This window comes from Myotis myotis, unplaced genomic scaffold (genome assembly GCF_014108235.1).
Source record: "Myotis myotis isolate mMyoMyo1 unplaced genomic scaffold, mMyoMyo1.p scaffold_m19_p_11, whole genome shotgun sequence".
Taxonomy (NCBI): domain Eukaryota; kingdom Metazoa; phylum Chordata; class Mammalia; order Chiroptera; family Vespertilionidae; genus Myotis; species Myotis myotis.
This window is the reverse complement of record NW_023416315.1, coordinates 56404820-56420881: the sequence shown is the minus strand read 5'-3', so window position 1 is coordinate 56420881 and position 16062 is coordinate 56404820. Positions and strand designations below refer to the sequence as shown.

At 36.4% G+C, this 16062-nt stretch overlaps 1 protein-coding gene across 2 annotated transcripts in view; it reads right to left on the bottom strand.

Annotated features, from left to right (window-relative positions):
* PTN (pleiotrophin) overlaps nucleotides 1–16062 on the bottom strand; it is a 95179-nt gene that overhangs the window by 30086 nt on the left and 49031 nt on the right. The window lies entirely within an intron of this gene.

Below are 16062 nucleotides of genomic sequence, written 5' to 3'. Positions count from 1 at the left end.
GGGCTCTTTTATTCATGTTTTCTGACTTGGTAATATATTAGAAAATCCATTTTGACTAAAAGCATGTAGCCTTTTCCCCTATGCCCTCTATTAATATTTACTAGGTTGTGTAGGTTGCTTGAAAATTGCTTTCTACTTCAAATTCAACTCTAAATACACAAAGGCATTCAGGAATGAGAAATGAAAAAATAAATCAACTGAAACAAGTATTCAATGGAAATGGATTTGATTTTCCTTTATAAAATGACTGTGATGTGAAGGTCTGTTTATTCAATTATTTTTTGGAGCCAAATGAGTTCAAAGGGACTTGAGTTGGTTGTATTATTTCTTTACTGTTTTCATTAGTTATAATCAAAAGTAACTGGAGAAGGACTTTAAGAGTTTTCTAGTTTCCTTTTAACCCTTTTTACACCTATCTGTTCCAACTTGATATAGAGAGGAACAAGCAAAGGTTTTAGAATAAATCAGAACAAAGATAGAACACAAACTCTGGCGAATAATGAAGCAATGCCTGTGATTTCTCTGAAACGTCCTTTCCTTGGCTGTAGACATAAATATTAAGTTTGTCCCACAAAGGTTTGAGATTAGAGATTATGAAAAGTGAGCAACACAGACCTGGCCTATGGCACACCCACAATATCCCCTCTGTGTGCTTCCTGAACTTACATCGCAGCCTCCTTGCTCCTTCATCTTTACTAGGATAACACATTGACCTTTTGGAGGGAATTTTCCTATAATAAAATGCAAAACACTGAATTTTCTCTGAGCAAAACCGGCACTCCAGTTCCCCCGGTTGCAGATGATCGTGCTGTCTCTAATTCAGCTTCCTGCTGCCTTACTTGTTTCCTTCTTTTTGTTCTCCTCTGAAGCTGCAGTGTTTCAAAGCTTCCTTCCTCCCAGAAATCCATTCCACTTTGTCTCTCTCAGTGCTTATAATGCTGTAAACCCAGGCACATTGTTTGAATCAATGGATCCCATGCAATGGAAAGTCCTTTCCCAAACCCCTCATCACCTTCCAAGGTCTAGTGCAAGGATTTCACCTTCATTAAAGCCTTTGCTGATGCGATATTGTCTGTCTTCTTTATCTTGGGAGCTCACTGTACCATGCCCATTCCACATCCCCTGAATGTACAAGAGGCACATTATTAACTCATATGCCATAGCATATAAAACTGGAAAAAAATAATGTGAGCCTTCTAGAACATTATATTTAGTAACCATTCCTCTTTTAGGCCCCTTCAATTTCTTGTCTTCCATTACCAGTACTAGCGGTTACTTTAACAGAGTTAGACAGTGTGGTGATGGCCAGAGGGAAGGGGGTGGGAGCCAGGTGGGGACATCTGTAATAGCATCAACAATGAAAAATAAATAAATAAATAAAAACATACACTGTCAGACACAAATCAAGTAAAGACTAACAAAGCTGTCCTGTAAGGCAGACATTGAGAAATCAAGGAAGGTTCTTAAGATCCCTCACAGCTATTCGACTGGTTCCCATACACCAGCCATGAAGAAAAAATTCTCCCCTAAGGAAGAACTACCAGCAATACAAGCCAGGGACCTTTGGAGATCCTATTAAAATTGTTGACATTTAGAACATTCTTTAGTGCTGCAGTTCTATCAAAAGCTTCTGAAAAAAGAGTATAATTTTCAGCATGTGCATATGTGATTGTGTATGTGTGCGTGTAATAGTGCACATAACACTTCTATGCATCTTCCTTCAGTAATAAGTTCTTTAAGGGAAAGAAGACTATCTTTTTGTTGTTATGTTCATCTAAAAGATTCAGAACAGTGTTTGACACATAGATATCACTTATATATTTGCTTTAAAAGTGAATAAAATAACATGATAATAAATAGCCTTATATCCAATATAACTGACCACAGTATCTAAAATAGCACCAACTTCACACATCTCTGTGGCCCTACCTGGCTTTACTTTTTTCCTTAGCACAAATTAATGCTGGATGAATTATATCTTTATCTTTATGTGCTAATTATCTTCTCTCGAAAGATGCCGGTCTCTGAAGAACAGTAGCAAGTTCTGGTTAAAGAAATCATACTGCAGACCGAGGGTGGGAAAGCACACAGAAATATAAAAAGTCATCCCAGGGGATACACTGAGCACTGGGCATTCTCTGGGACAGTAACTAAAATACATTGTTTTTATTTTTTTTAAACAGCTAAAGAGCCTTGGTTTGTGGGTAGCTTATTTTTTTAACTTAAGTCTATTTTCTCCATAAAGAGGTTGGCAAATGAACCTATTGCAGTGGTTTGAATTTTGATAACTAAATTTGGAATGGAAAGCATTTCTAATGCAAGAAGTTGAACAAACCAAAATTTTAGGTGAGGAATCATGAAGCCAATTTACAGTAAACAGTCTTTTTTTTTTCTTTTATTTTTTTTTTTTAGTAAAAGAAAATGTGGTATAGATACACTGAAGCCATAGCAGGCAAGGCTTTGAAATCATAATTATTATCAGTGAATATTTAGTGATCACCTACTATATGCAACATAACAGGGTAGTTACAAGGAAGATGCAGGTGTGAATTATATTTAATCTCATGAATCCTCCTGATGGAGAACAAGACAAAGAGCATAAACCGTATTTTTTGTGTAACTAAAAGCAACAGTTTTTATAATAATAGAGGAGTGTGTAATATTCTTGCCAAAATATCTTCTGCAAAATTAAAGGAACACTTCTCAATTTTTTAGCAGTAAAAGTCAAGAGAAAGGCATCTGCATTGGCAAACTAAATTAATTTCTCCATGCAAGAGTCAATAGTATTAGTAAGTCATGGATAAATGCTCCATGTTGACTGAAAACACAAACCCACACGCACTCACCCTAGCTCAGTGAGAAACCACATTAAAAAATATGCAGATCTCAACTTCAAATAAAGGTGCTTCTGTCAAGATTGCTAACACATTTTCATTCTCCTCTAAACACCTCAGGATCGCTTTATTAACTACTGAGTTCAAATGGCATCTCTAATAACTGGTGGCTGTATTTGTGTAGATAAAGTGACTCAATTAAAAACATAATGAACAAAGCAGCATGCAGATTTTCACGCTGACTAACATACAGCTAAGCAAATGAGCACTGTCCCACATTACCTGGTATTGGGGGGAGGTAGGGAATCAGTGTCAGATGGCTTTGTAAGGCAGAGGCTTGAGGCAGCACCGAGCAGCCACTGGGAGAAGCTCCTTTACCTTTGCCACAAAGTCAAACACCTGGGAAGTGAGAATTGTGAAGAGGACCGAAATCTCTGGATTGGTCTACTGCAGACTATTACATTTGGACTTGAAAAGGAACTGATTATTACTTCTCATTAAGCAAGACATAATAAAGAGAAACTGTAGTCAATAGAAATGCATTCCAAGATAGCATACAGGCTGGAATTAGCTGACAAGAGCATGGCAGGTATGATACATATTATCAACAATTTCTATGAGAAAATGGAAACACCATGGTAATAAATGGGAAAATCACAGCAGAAAATTAGAAATTGTAAAAAGGTTCAAATGGACATCCTAGAACTGAAAAAATACATATGAAATGTTTGCTGGATGGATTAATAATGAATTAGATACAGCAGAAGAGTCGCTGAATTTCAAAAGAGGTCAAAATAAATGATCTAAGCTTTAAAATGGAGCAATAAATTATTTTTTGTAAAATGAATAGTGCCTAAGTGTCCCGTGGGATAGTGTTAAACAATTTCTCATACTCCAGTTAAGGAATTCCAGAAGTAGAGAAGGGAGGAATGTAGCACCAGAGTACCTAAAGAAATAATCATTGAAAACTTCTAACGCTGTATGAAAACATCCACCCACAGAACCAGGAAGCTCAACAACCCCCAAGCATGACCAAAATGAAGAAAGCCTCACACGGGCACTTGCATCCAAACTGTTGAGCACCAAGTATAAAGAAACAAACAAAACAAAAACCCCTAAAAAAGCAACTGGGAGGGAAGTATATCGCCTAGAGTGCAATCACAATAAAAATGACAGATTTCCAAAAGTCAATGGAACAACATTGGCTAGCAGAAAAATATCACAAGCTATATCCATATATTTCAAAACTGAGGGTAAGTAAATACAGTATCAGGGGAAAAAAGCTGAAAAGATTTGATACCAGCATCTTTTCTCTGCAATAAATTCTAAAGACAGTTGTAAGAATAAAGGGAAATATTATAAGGCTGTAATATACTGAATATTTCTTTATATATTATAAATGTTAAAATATATATATATAATATAAAATATATCCCTATATATTCCCTACATATTTTATATATGTGTATAAATTTGTATACATAATTCAGATTTATAGGATGGAATGAAAGGCCTGTATATGTACAATTATAAAAAGCTAGCTTTTTATTATTTTTTAAATCAATAACTTATTTAAAGTAAAAGTAATAAATTGTTATGGGGTTTATAGCATATGTAGAAGTAAAATATATGACAACAATAAAATGAAAATGGGGAAAAGTGGGATTCTATTGTTTTATGGATATTTTTGGCATTTTACATAAAGTAGTGTAATGTTTATTTTAAATAGAAACTTGTGTGTCAAGAATACATAGGGCAATTCCAAGAGCAACCTTTAAAAGAAATAATTCAAAGAGTTAGAGTTAAAAAGAAGGTAAAAATTAAAGTTGAAAACTTAAAATAAGGTTTAATTAGCCCCAAATAATCAGGAAAGGAGGAACAAAGGAATAAAGCACAGATGGAAAGAAAGAAATAGCAAGAAAGTATACTGAAACCTAAACAGATGAATAATTGCATTTAATGCAAATAGACTAAACATGGTAATAAAAAAACACAGCCTGTCAAGCAAGCAATACGGAACCACATGGTACCTAAAAGGGACCCATTTTAAATATGTATTTATTATTATTATTTATTTATTTTCATGTATAATGCCTTTATTTGACATTATGGACACTCACGTTAATAAAATGGTTACAAAAATAAATAATATGAGTAAAAGAAAGGAAAGAAATGATTTTTAAAGGTTGAAAGTAAAAGAATGGGAAAAGTTATTCCACCAAATCAGTAATCAATGTATACATCAAGACAGGGAGCTTTAACAAAATAGTGATGTTTCATCATTAGAAAAGTATCTATTAAGCTAGGGCAGTGGTTCTCAACCTTCCTAATGCCGTGACCTTTTAATACAGTTCCTCATGTTGTGGTGACCCCCAGCCATAAAATTATTTTCGTTGCTACTTCATAACTGTAATTTTGCTACTGTTATGAATCCTAATGTAAATATCTGATATGCAGGATGTATTTTCATTGTTACAAATTGAACATAATTAAAGCATAGTGATTAATCACAAAAACAATATGTAATTATATATGTGTTTTCCGATGGTCTTAGGCGACCCCTGTGAAAGGGTCGTTCGACCCCCAAAGGGGTCACGACCCCCCAGGTTGAGAACTGCTGAGCTAGGGGACAATAGTACCAAATTGGTTTGGCCATAAAATTTCAAAAGATATGAATTAACCACTGATACAACTAAATAAATAGTAAGTTCCAGAATCATAATCTGGGGTTTTAAAAATCTCTCCAATGAATTTATATAAATAGGCGGGGATGGGGGGGTGGAGGGGGATCAGTATAAATGAACTTGATCATACCAAAGCCTTACAAGAGCATTTCAAGAAAATAGAAATTAAAGCAGTCAGCAGATGCTCTTTCAATAAGTAGGAAAACTTGGGATTGCCCAAGACATAGAGTAAGAATTGAAGAGGTAGCAAGAGGTGAGAATTTTAGTTCTTACATGAATATATTATGGGTAGTAGCAGAAGAATTAAGAAGAAAGCAAAGAGATTTGAACTATGGAAACCAAACAATCAGTAAGTAAAAATTGATGAACAAAGTCAAATTCTAGATAGATGCCCATAGGAATTAGCAAAAAGAAGTCAACAGTAACGTTAAGGAGGTTCATTTTAGCAAAATTGTAAAATTTGAAAAGCCAACAGCTATTTCAGAAGCAATCATGCTAAGATAACATAAGTAGAGACTGTTTCTTGGCCAGTGACTACTCTGTGTGACTTGGCCAAGTTATTATGTGAGAAGAGCCTAATAAATATGCAATGTGACATGATGAAAGGCTTTGGGAACTGATACAGTGCTATAAAAAAAGCTCTGTCCAAGGCTCTGGGGCCCAAATGTCTGCTGAGGGAGCTGGTATGACTTGGAGTTCAACAACTAGGATTCTCTTCAGAAATAGACTCCCCTGGGATGCTTTCAGGTAATTGCTGTTAGAGAAAGGAAGCTTTTACTCATAAAAGAATAAGAGAAAGAAGAGGCCATCTCATTGCTCTTGGTTGTGATTCAAGGAGTTCCAGGCGCTGGATTGTTTGTGCTTTTATAAAGCCCTAGAGATGACATCCACGTCTCTCTTTCGAATCCCTTTCTACACCAAATGTTACTTTAAGGACCAGCCACATCAGCACCAACTGGGAGTTTGTTAGAAATACAGACTCTGAAGCCTTCACCCCAGACCTTCTGAACCAGAATTTACATTATTACAAGGCCAAGGCCCCCAGGTGAACATCTATGCACAAGAAAGTTTAAGGAATCCTTCTTCTAAACCATATTTTTAAGGAATTAAAAAAATTAAATGCTTGCTAATTCTTTGATTAGTTATTTAATTTCTTTACAGTCCAACTTCTTCCCATTAGTTAAAGGTAGTTTTTACAGATATATACATTCTAGATATATGTAGAAGTATAAACAGTATATCCAAAGAATGTTGAATATTATAGCAAAATCTTGAATAAATTTTAAATGGATGACTGATCATTTGTTATCTGACTGGGCAGGTGGGCGAGGGGAAGTGCAAGTGGTAGTATAGAAATAATCCCTCTCAGTAATGGCCACTTTACCCAGTGACCACTGCATTCAGAGTGTCTAACATGATAGGCTTTTGGAAGCCTTCCGAAATATTTGACACATGAAAAATAGATGTCTCTAAAATAAGAAAATAGGAAAAAATTAAAAGTAGCATTTAATAATGATTCCAAAACAAAGTACTATGTCAACTTCATAAAGTACAGTATTTAGAAATTTAAAAACTTATCACATTTTACATTTGAAAACCATCTTTAGATTAGATTTTCTCACATTGCAGGAATTATTTATTTATTTTTATATAAAATTTTTAGTTGAATTTATTGGGGTGACATTGGTTAATAAAATTAAATAGGCTTCAGGTGTACAATTCCATAACACATCATCTGTATTGTGTATTCACCACAAGTCGAGTCTCCTTATGTCACTATTTATCTCCCCTTTACTATCTTCTACCTCCCCCCACCCCCCTTTTCCTCTGTTAATCACCACACTGTTGTCTGTATTTGTGAGTTTGTTTTTTCTTTGCTTAATCCCTCACCTTTTTCACCAGGCCTCCAACCCCCTCCCCTTTGACAGCTGTCAGTCTGTTCTCTGTATCTGAGTCTGTTTCTATTTTCTTCATTATAACTAAAATCATAGGGTACTCATATTTCTCTGACTGGCTTATTTCACTTAGCATAATGCTCTCCAGGTCCATCCATGCTGTCACAAAAGATAAAATGTCCTTCTTTTTTTATATATATATCTCTGAGTAATATTCCATTGTGTAAACATAACAGTGCTTTTATATCCAGCTCTTCACTTTTTAAAAAAATTATCTTTATTGTTGAAAGTATTACAGATGTATCCTCCCCCCTTTGACCCCTTCCCCCTGCACCTTTGCCCCTCCCCGCCAACACAGGCCTTCACCACACTATGTCTGTGCCATGGACCATGCATATATGCATATAAATTCTTTGGTTAATCTCTTCCACCTCCACCGCCCATACTCATCCACTCTTGAATACACTTAGTGAGAGTCTAAAAATGAATTACTTGAAAAGAAAGAATTTTCAAAAGCAAAATTACAAATAAATTTACTTCCCCCAAAATATGTGTGTATATATTATCTCTTGTGAAAATATTACAAGTCCCTGCCTTTAATATAGGTACAAAGTAGATTGGGCTGCCTGATATCAGAGCTCCTAGTTTCTCCTTTGTTCTGTACTGGGTTAGGGTGGAACAGGAACTATCACAGAGCCTGAAGGCTGCCTCCTCTAACCATCCCGCATCCCACCCGTGATGTAAAATCCCTTCCTACCCAGTTCCCACACTACTGGGAAGGGACCAAATGGGTACTAAGCCACCGCAAGGTAAAGATGAAGTGTGCGTTTTCTTGGTTTAGCTTGCAAAGGCTGGGTTATTAATGCCTGGTTCTATACCAGGAACAAAACCCTAGAATAATCGCACAATTGCCCAGGAAGCCATTTGGATTGAAGTTCGTCTCTCCTTCAAGAAAGGAAGAGCTGAAACTTGCCAGCTTTGATTTGCACGCCTTTCAGCAACTATTTCCAGCCAGTTCAGTTCATGCAACTCCAGCTTTCATTTAGAGCTGAGCTCATTGACTAAAAAAAAAAGAAGAAGAAGAATGGGGGAAGGGGGAAGACAAGAAAAGAAATCAAGGAAAGGCTTAGTTGATTATGCAGAGTGTTGCTTTGGGAAAGAGGAAAATCTTGTTAGAAGCTTGGCAAACCCACTTCATTAGGGACCTAGTGACATCTAAAATCAGAACATTACATCAGGTTAGCTTAAAACACCAAGGGGCCTTATAGTTTGGTAGGGACACCCCATTCCTATCCATTCTGTCTACCTCATTCTTTGCATTCCTTTTATTATTATTATTATTATTATTATTATTATTATTATTAGTTAAGGTATTACAAATGTGTCCTCATCCCCCCCCCATTAACCCCCAACCTCCCACACACACACAAACTCATGCTCCCATCCCCCTGTTGTCCATGTCCATTGGTTTGGCTTATATACATGTATACAAGTTCTTCGGTTGATCTCTTCCCCTTACCCCCGCCCTACCCTACTTTCCTTCTGGGGATTGATAGCCTGATTGCTGTTTCTCAGTCTTTGGGTCTGTCCCTTTTCATCAGTCTATGTTGTTCTCTATAATCCACAAATGAGTGAGATCATGTGGTATTTATCTTTCTCTGACTGGCTTATTTCACTTAGCATAATGTTCTTTGCATTCCTTATCATACTTTTAGCAATGGTGAAAAGTTTGCTACTAAAAAATATGCTGAAAGAAATGACTTATTGGAAATAAGCAACATTAAAACCAGGCATTGTAATTCTGCTCACTCACCTTGTCCTCCAAAAGCTCACTTGTTTTTTCTGCTTACATGGTCATTTTTACCTCATTTCCACCATCCTCCTCTCTCATACTCATGGTTCCATTCATTCTCCTTTCACAGGACTCATTGTCTGCAATCTTGGTAAGTGAATGTGGACGTGAGTGTCAGGTCTCATAATGGAGCATGAGAAATAATTGCTTCTTGCCCTTCCAAGATCCTCTGACGGTCTTCTGCGTGGTTTCCATGTCAGGGAAGGAGGTTGCATAATTTCTTTTCTTCCTTTCTTTGAGAGCATCAGGCCCACTCACTGAACTCCCTCCTTTCTAACATAATTAGCCTAAGGCCTAAACCAAATACTGAAATTTATAAAAGAATAACTAAGGGATCAAAATTGTTCAGTCATGCCAAATAAGTCTTATTGAGTTGTATGAGAACGTGGCTAATAATGGTGATTTTATGGCCACAGAGTATCTTGGTTTCAAGACGTTTTTACACCTTCTAAAACATACCTCTGATAAGATAGTAAAGTTCAAGTTAGACGACAACATTATAAGGTGGATATACTGTGAGTTAACTACCAATCAGAGGGGTCAACTAGAAAGATGCTTAGGAGAAATTCACAGAAGATTCTCTTTACCTCTGTTCAGTATAAGATTATACTAATACTTGAAATAAAAACATCAAAAGGATTCCATTTAAATGTGCAGGTTACTTAAAATTGGGCAAATATAAAATTATGTTGATGATAAAATCAGGATTAATTATATTCTCAGTGGTACAATATTGACTTGAAATAAATTAATTTAAACGTAATAATATCTGTAAAATACCGCATTTGAATATATTTAAATCAATAACTTAAGTAATAAAAGATAACTGCTTCACAATAATTTACAGGATACAGTGAAGGTTTTACTGGACCATAGTTTAATATATATAATTAATGATAAAAATGGGTGAAGAAACAAAGCAAATAAGAAAATAAGTACATTCTATTTCTGAGAAGTTCAAATTGTTAGAAAATTCTTCCTTAAGCTAGAATCTATTCACTGTAAATTTCATTTAATGCCTCTCAGAGGGGAATGAAGTTAAATTCCTGGCAACTTGTACATAGATAATAGGATGCAAAATTAACTTTGATTACAATATAATATAAGGCATTGTGCAATCAGCAATGTGACTATAACAGCAGGAAACAATACTCAAATAGATGAGAGATGATTACCTTGCAGTTACAAAATTTAACTAGAGTTAAGGTAGTTGCTCATCTTGATCATGTTATTTCTTCAAACCATACAATAACACCTTGTTTTACTGGCATATAAACCCAACAACTTCATATAATCCCCCACATTGTGAGATCTTTCTACCTCCATGCTTAGTAGAGTACCTAGCACTTGGACAATGCTTGCTAAATGAATGAATGAAATTCAGAAGACCAAGCAGCCAACACCAAAGAAACAATACCTGTGGTTGATACCCTTAGGATATTAATCTTTATCATTTGAGTTTTACATATAATTCTGAAGGCTTGGCTATCTGGTTTTCAGGTCTATAGTAAATTAGAAGGAAGAACAATAAATGCTATTGTCAAATATATTGGTACCAGCATTAAAATGAAGAAAAATATGGGAAATTATTTTTAAAAACTCAAATAACATATAAATTATTTAGGGTAGAGTCAAATAACTCCTAAGGACTGCGTTTTCCCTGATGAGAGCACTCCCAGAGCTCACAGGATTGAAATCTATAAGATAGCTAAAATCATCAGCGTACACTACTATTTATAAGGCATTGTGCAATCAGCAATTAGGAAAAGTGTGCACAATAGCTCCATAAGGCTACACCTACGAAGGTAATTAGTTGAAACACTTAGTACGTAAAAACGTACATCCTCAGCTCTCTAAAAAGCCTCCAAACTCCACTATTCATGGTTATTTGCTCTCTCTGGGATCTTGAAAAACTCAGTTCCATCACACTTCTAGAAAACCTCCATACAAATTCATATTGCTAGCCCTGGCCAGTGTTTTCAGTGGTTAGGCATTGGCCCATGCACCAAATGGTCGAGGGTTCAATTCCTGCTCAAGGGCCTGCACCTAGATTGCAGGTTTGCTCCCACCCCCAGCTGGAGTGAGTTTGGGAGGCAGCCAGTTGATGTGTCTCATGTCGATGTTTCTCTCTCTGTCTGTCACTCCCTTCCACTGTCTCTGAAAAAGCAATGAAAAAAATATCCTCAGATGAGGATTAACAAAACAGAAAAAATTCATGTTACTAGCTTTTAGCAATTCCTTTCACCTCAATTAGGATAACACCTCTGAGAGGCAGAATGAGGGCATTCTATTCAGTTTATGGATATGTAAACCAAATGAACACAAAAGAAAGCTAATCAGAACGTGAGGCCAGTTTACTCTTCAAAGGTAAAGATTTTGCTTTTCACTTAATCATACATTTAGATTGCATCAATTTATGTGGCTTTGTGCCAAAAACCAGGCACCAAGCTGGGTGATGCAAGCTACTTTTTCAAGAAAACATACACATAAACAAATAAACATACATACACATAAACTGTTTGGAGCAAAAGTTTTAGAATGAGTTAAAAACAAGCACTGTCTGCTATGCTTACAATGCATATACATGATGCTGATTTTTTCTCTTTAAAGCACTTTCGTTTTAAAGCACTAATTAGACAAAATAACCATTAGCTACTTTTCAACCCCAAAATGGTATGATTCTATCTTGTTCAATTATATAAAATCACTGTGAGATAAACAATAGCAGGCATTGTTAATCTGCAATTAATAGGCTATGAAATTAGAGATTTAATAGATTGTATCATGTACCCCTCAAAAAACACAGCTAGTTAATTGTAAATTCAGATAGAAGTTAACTTGATTTGAATCCTAATCAATTGTTCTATTAAAAATAATATATATATATATATATATATATATATCCTATATAATAAAAGCCTAATACGCTAAGTGTCCAGTCATCCGTTCAACCAATCAAAGTATAATATGCTAATGACATGCTAGGGCCACTCAACCAGTCAACCAGTCACTATGATGTGCACTGACCACCAGGAGGCAGATGCTCTGACTGGTAGGTTAGCTTGCTGCTGGGGTCTGGCCAATTGGGACTGAGCGAGATGGGCCGGACACTCCCTGGAGCCCTCCCGCAGTCCCTCCCCATCTGGCCAACCTCTCGTGTCCCTCCCCAGCCCTGATCATGCACCGGTGGGGTCCCTTGGCCTGGCCTATTCCCTCTCACAATCCAGGACGCTTTGGGGGAAGTCGGAGAGCCGGTTTCAGCCCGAACCCACAGGCCAGGCCGAAGGACCCCACTGGTGCACGAATTCGTGCACTGGGCCTCTAGTTGTTTTATAATAGGAAGTCATCACCTGACCCATTTCATACACTGAAATCTCATTCTGGTGATATGTTTACAAAATAGCAGATTGAATAGCTTGTTCCCCAAATGGTGTAATCTTTGCTATTTTGCTAATAAAGTTTTTCTGTCTCCTCTCTTGACATTCCACATGCACAACTTGTGAATGACTTCACTGTTAACCTCTACGTATAGTGCTTCTTTTTTATAACTGCTGTTTCCAGAAGACTTATAAAAAGTAATTTATGAGTTACCAAATCTGATTACTCTGTATATTTAAAGCTTGTCAGCTATTTGGAGGATGACGTAGCGCTCCTTTATGCTTAGGGTCATTCAGGATGTGATCTAAGTACAAACAAAACGTACATTTTTCAGAGAATTTTAGAAAGGGGACCTTAAACTGATCCTTCAGCTCCTAATCCATCAACAAGAATTTATTGAGTGCTGTTATATACAAAACTCTGTGGATATAAGAAATGAATGCAATATGTGACCCTTATCCATAAAGAACCTAAACTAAAACTTAAAGGTTTCCATGAAAATTGAAATGTAGCTCCTTTGCTCAATATGACAAATGTTCCATAGAATTAAACACCTTGTGTTGCATGCACTTCTCAGGAGCCAGAGAGAAATATTAGATGCCTTCTTTACTTTAATAAAGTCTTTTTTCCAGATCATAAAAGGTTATATGGTAATATCAACTGCTGATTCCCCTCCAGAAGACTAACCAGAAAAATCTATTGACTAACCAAAGCCAGTTTACTAAACCTACTATAGTCAGGAAGAATAGAAAGAACATTGTATCTTATGATCTCAGAAGGAGCAGGTCCAGGGGGATATTTGTAGGGTTTTGAGGTCTGGTCTTAAGTGGCTGAAATTAAATCTTTCAAGGCAGGGACTTGACTAAGATTGAGTGAAGTTCTCAATATAACAGTGGAGTGAGGTGAAGATCTTCAGGTGAGTCTTAATAAGTGACCTACTGTTTTATAACCAAACTGTTTACCCAATCAATTGTTCTAAGAGGAGCTAAATTTGCTCTGATGAGTAAACTATGTGTTTGGATACATTGGCTTTCAGGAATTTTATGAAGCAACAAAGTCATGAGCTGGTTTTACAGCCCAACCTTCCTGGCCAAATATTTCCTAGAATAATGGAAGTAACTCAGGCACCCTGCCTGGCTTCATTCTCTTTGGTTCCTCACTTTCTAGTTCACTTATATGTTAAATATGATTGTGATCATTATTTATACTTTAAAAGATATTTGACCACATTCTAGAGGCCTCAAATGAAAATAGCATGTACATTTATTATCAAATATACTTGCTTAATGTTATTGAAAGCAAATGTATTTTTCAGTATGTTTTTTATTTCAAATTGTGACCCAGAAATTGAGAATATATATTTGCACATAGAGATGAAAACATTTACTTGGGGAAAACAAAACTTTCACTTACAGTTTGGAAAGGTTAGACCTATCATTCCTCAAGAAAAGAAAATAAATACATAATATATTCATTAATAATGATATTAGTATGGGATATAACTTTCAGTTGTAAAAGCACTAAAAATGCAGAATTAGCCCTTCACTGGTTGTGGATTTAATTTTTAAAAAGTCCAAGAGTCTTAGCTGGTTTGGCTCAGTGGATAGAGGGTCAGCTTGCAGACCAAAGGGTCCTGGGTTTGATTCTGCTCAAAGCAAAGGCATGTACTTTGGTTGCTGGCTCCTCCCCGGTCTGGGCCCTGGCCAGGCCTTGTGCAGGAGGCAACCAATCGATGTGTTTCTCTCACATCGATGTTTCTCTGTCTTTCCCTCTCTTTCCCACGCTCCCTAAAAATCAATGGAAAAATATCCTCAGGTGAGGCTTAACAACAACAACAACAAAAACAGAGAGAGAGAGAGAGAGAGAGAGAGAGAGAGAGAGAGAGAGAGAGAGAGAGAGAACAAAAGAAAATAAAAAGTCCAAGAGAAGAAAAATAATATAAATCTGCATTTTCTTTGTTTTTCTCCTCCACTGAAATAACATTAAAATTACTATTTATTTTAATTTCAGTGAAAGAGCTGTACCTAAGCTTTGTACACACACATTCGTACTCAATAGTCACAATGCCTTTACAAAACAGGTCACATTATTACCATTTTACAGGTAGAAAAACAGAAACAGGTTAAGCATGTTGCCCAATTCATATAGGTCTTGGTAGAAACAAGATTTGAACTTTGTATATCTCATTTCTAAGCCTGCTCTCTTTGGACTAATAAAAGTATAACCAGCATGACTGTTACGGTGTAATCAGAACCTTGGTAATGAAATGTGATCATCCATCTCACTAGAACGCAAACCTATTAATGATTTCTGTACTGGAGGGCGCCAATGGACGTTCCCAACAGCATCCTAGACCTGGCCAGGTACACTGAGCAAATAAGTTGGGGAACTCTTGTGTCCCCTGACTCCATTTCTCCAACGCTTTAACTAAAGTAGATTGAAAGGAATGTTCTTCCTTCACTTTCTCCTTCATGGGCTATGAAAATGGCAAACTCTTAAAATGGAGTTTCCAATCAGAGTTGCTGAAACCTATATATTTCTAGCCAAAGACAGTAGAATAAAAATGACTGACAGTTCTTTAAACACATTTAAAAATTAGACGTAGCCCAACTGGTGTGGCTCAGTGGTTGAGCACTGACCCATGAACCAAGAGGTCACCTGTTTGATTCCTCCTCAAGGCACATGCTGGGTTTACAGACTTGATCCCCAGTAAGGGGCGTGCAGGAGGAGGCAGCTGATCAATGTTTCACTCTCATCAAAGTTTCTATCTCTCCCTCTCTCTTCCCCTCTCTCTAAAATCAATAAAAACATGTATTTTAAACAATAGGTGAAAGTTGTCCAGGGCCATGCCTCAATCACCCACTTTTATTTATATTTTGTCTTTGGCATTCTTCCTTAGTGACCTCATGTCATTCACTCCCTGTGTTCTTTTGTGTCTGAGGAATAAAACTAGGATTCTAACAAACACATGAAGTGAGTAGGTGCATGTCCACTGCCACCACTGGAAAAAAATTCCATTTAGGGTTAAGTTGGTGAGTTTTGGCACTTTGGTGAGATCTTAGAAAAGGGAAAAAGAAGTAATCAAAATGTGGAATAAAACAGTATTTTTAAAATGTGCAAAAGAAAAAAACTAAATCCTAAGTCCTAACCCCTAGCCAAACGGTTTCAATTTTCAATTACCTTCAATACTTTCCCAACTTTCATGCTTACCATCTCGTGATGCTTACAATTTTGGTTGTTCTTCTCAAAATTGAACAAGTCATAAGATTTTTTAATGCTTCTTTGTTATGTCTTAACTTCTATTTTTTTAAAAAATCTGTATTGTCAAAGTATTACATATGTCCCCTTTTTTCTCCCATTGATTCCTTATAGCCCATCTGCCCCCAGCCCCAGGCCTCCACCACCCTATTGTCTGTGGC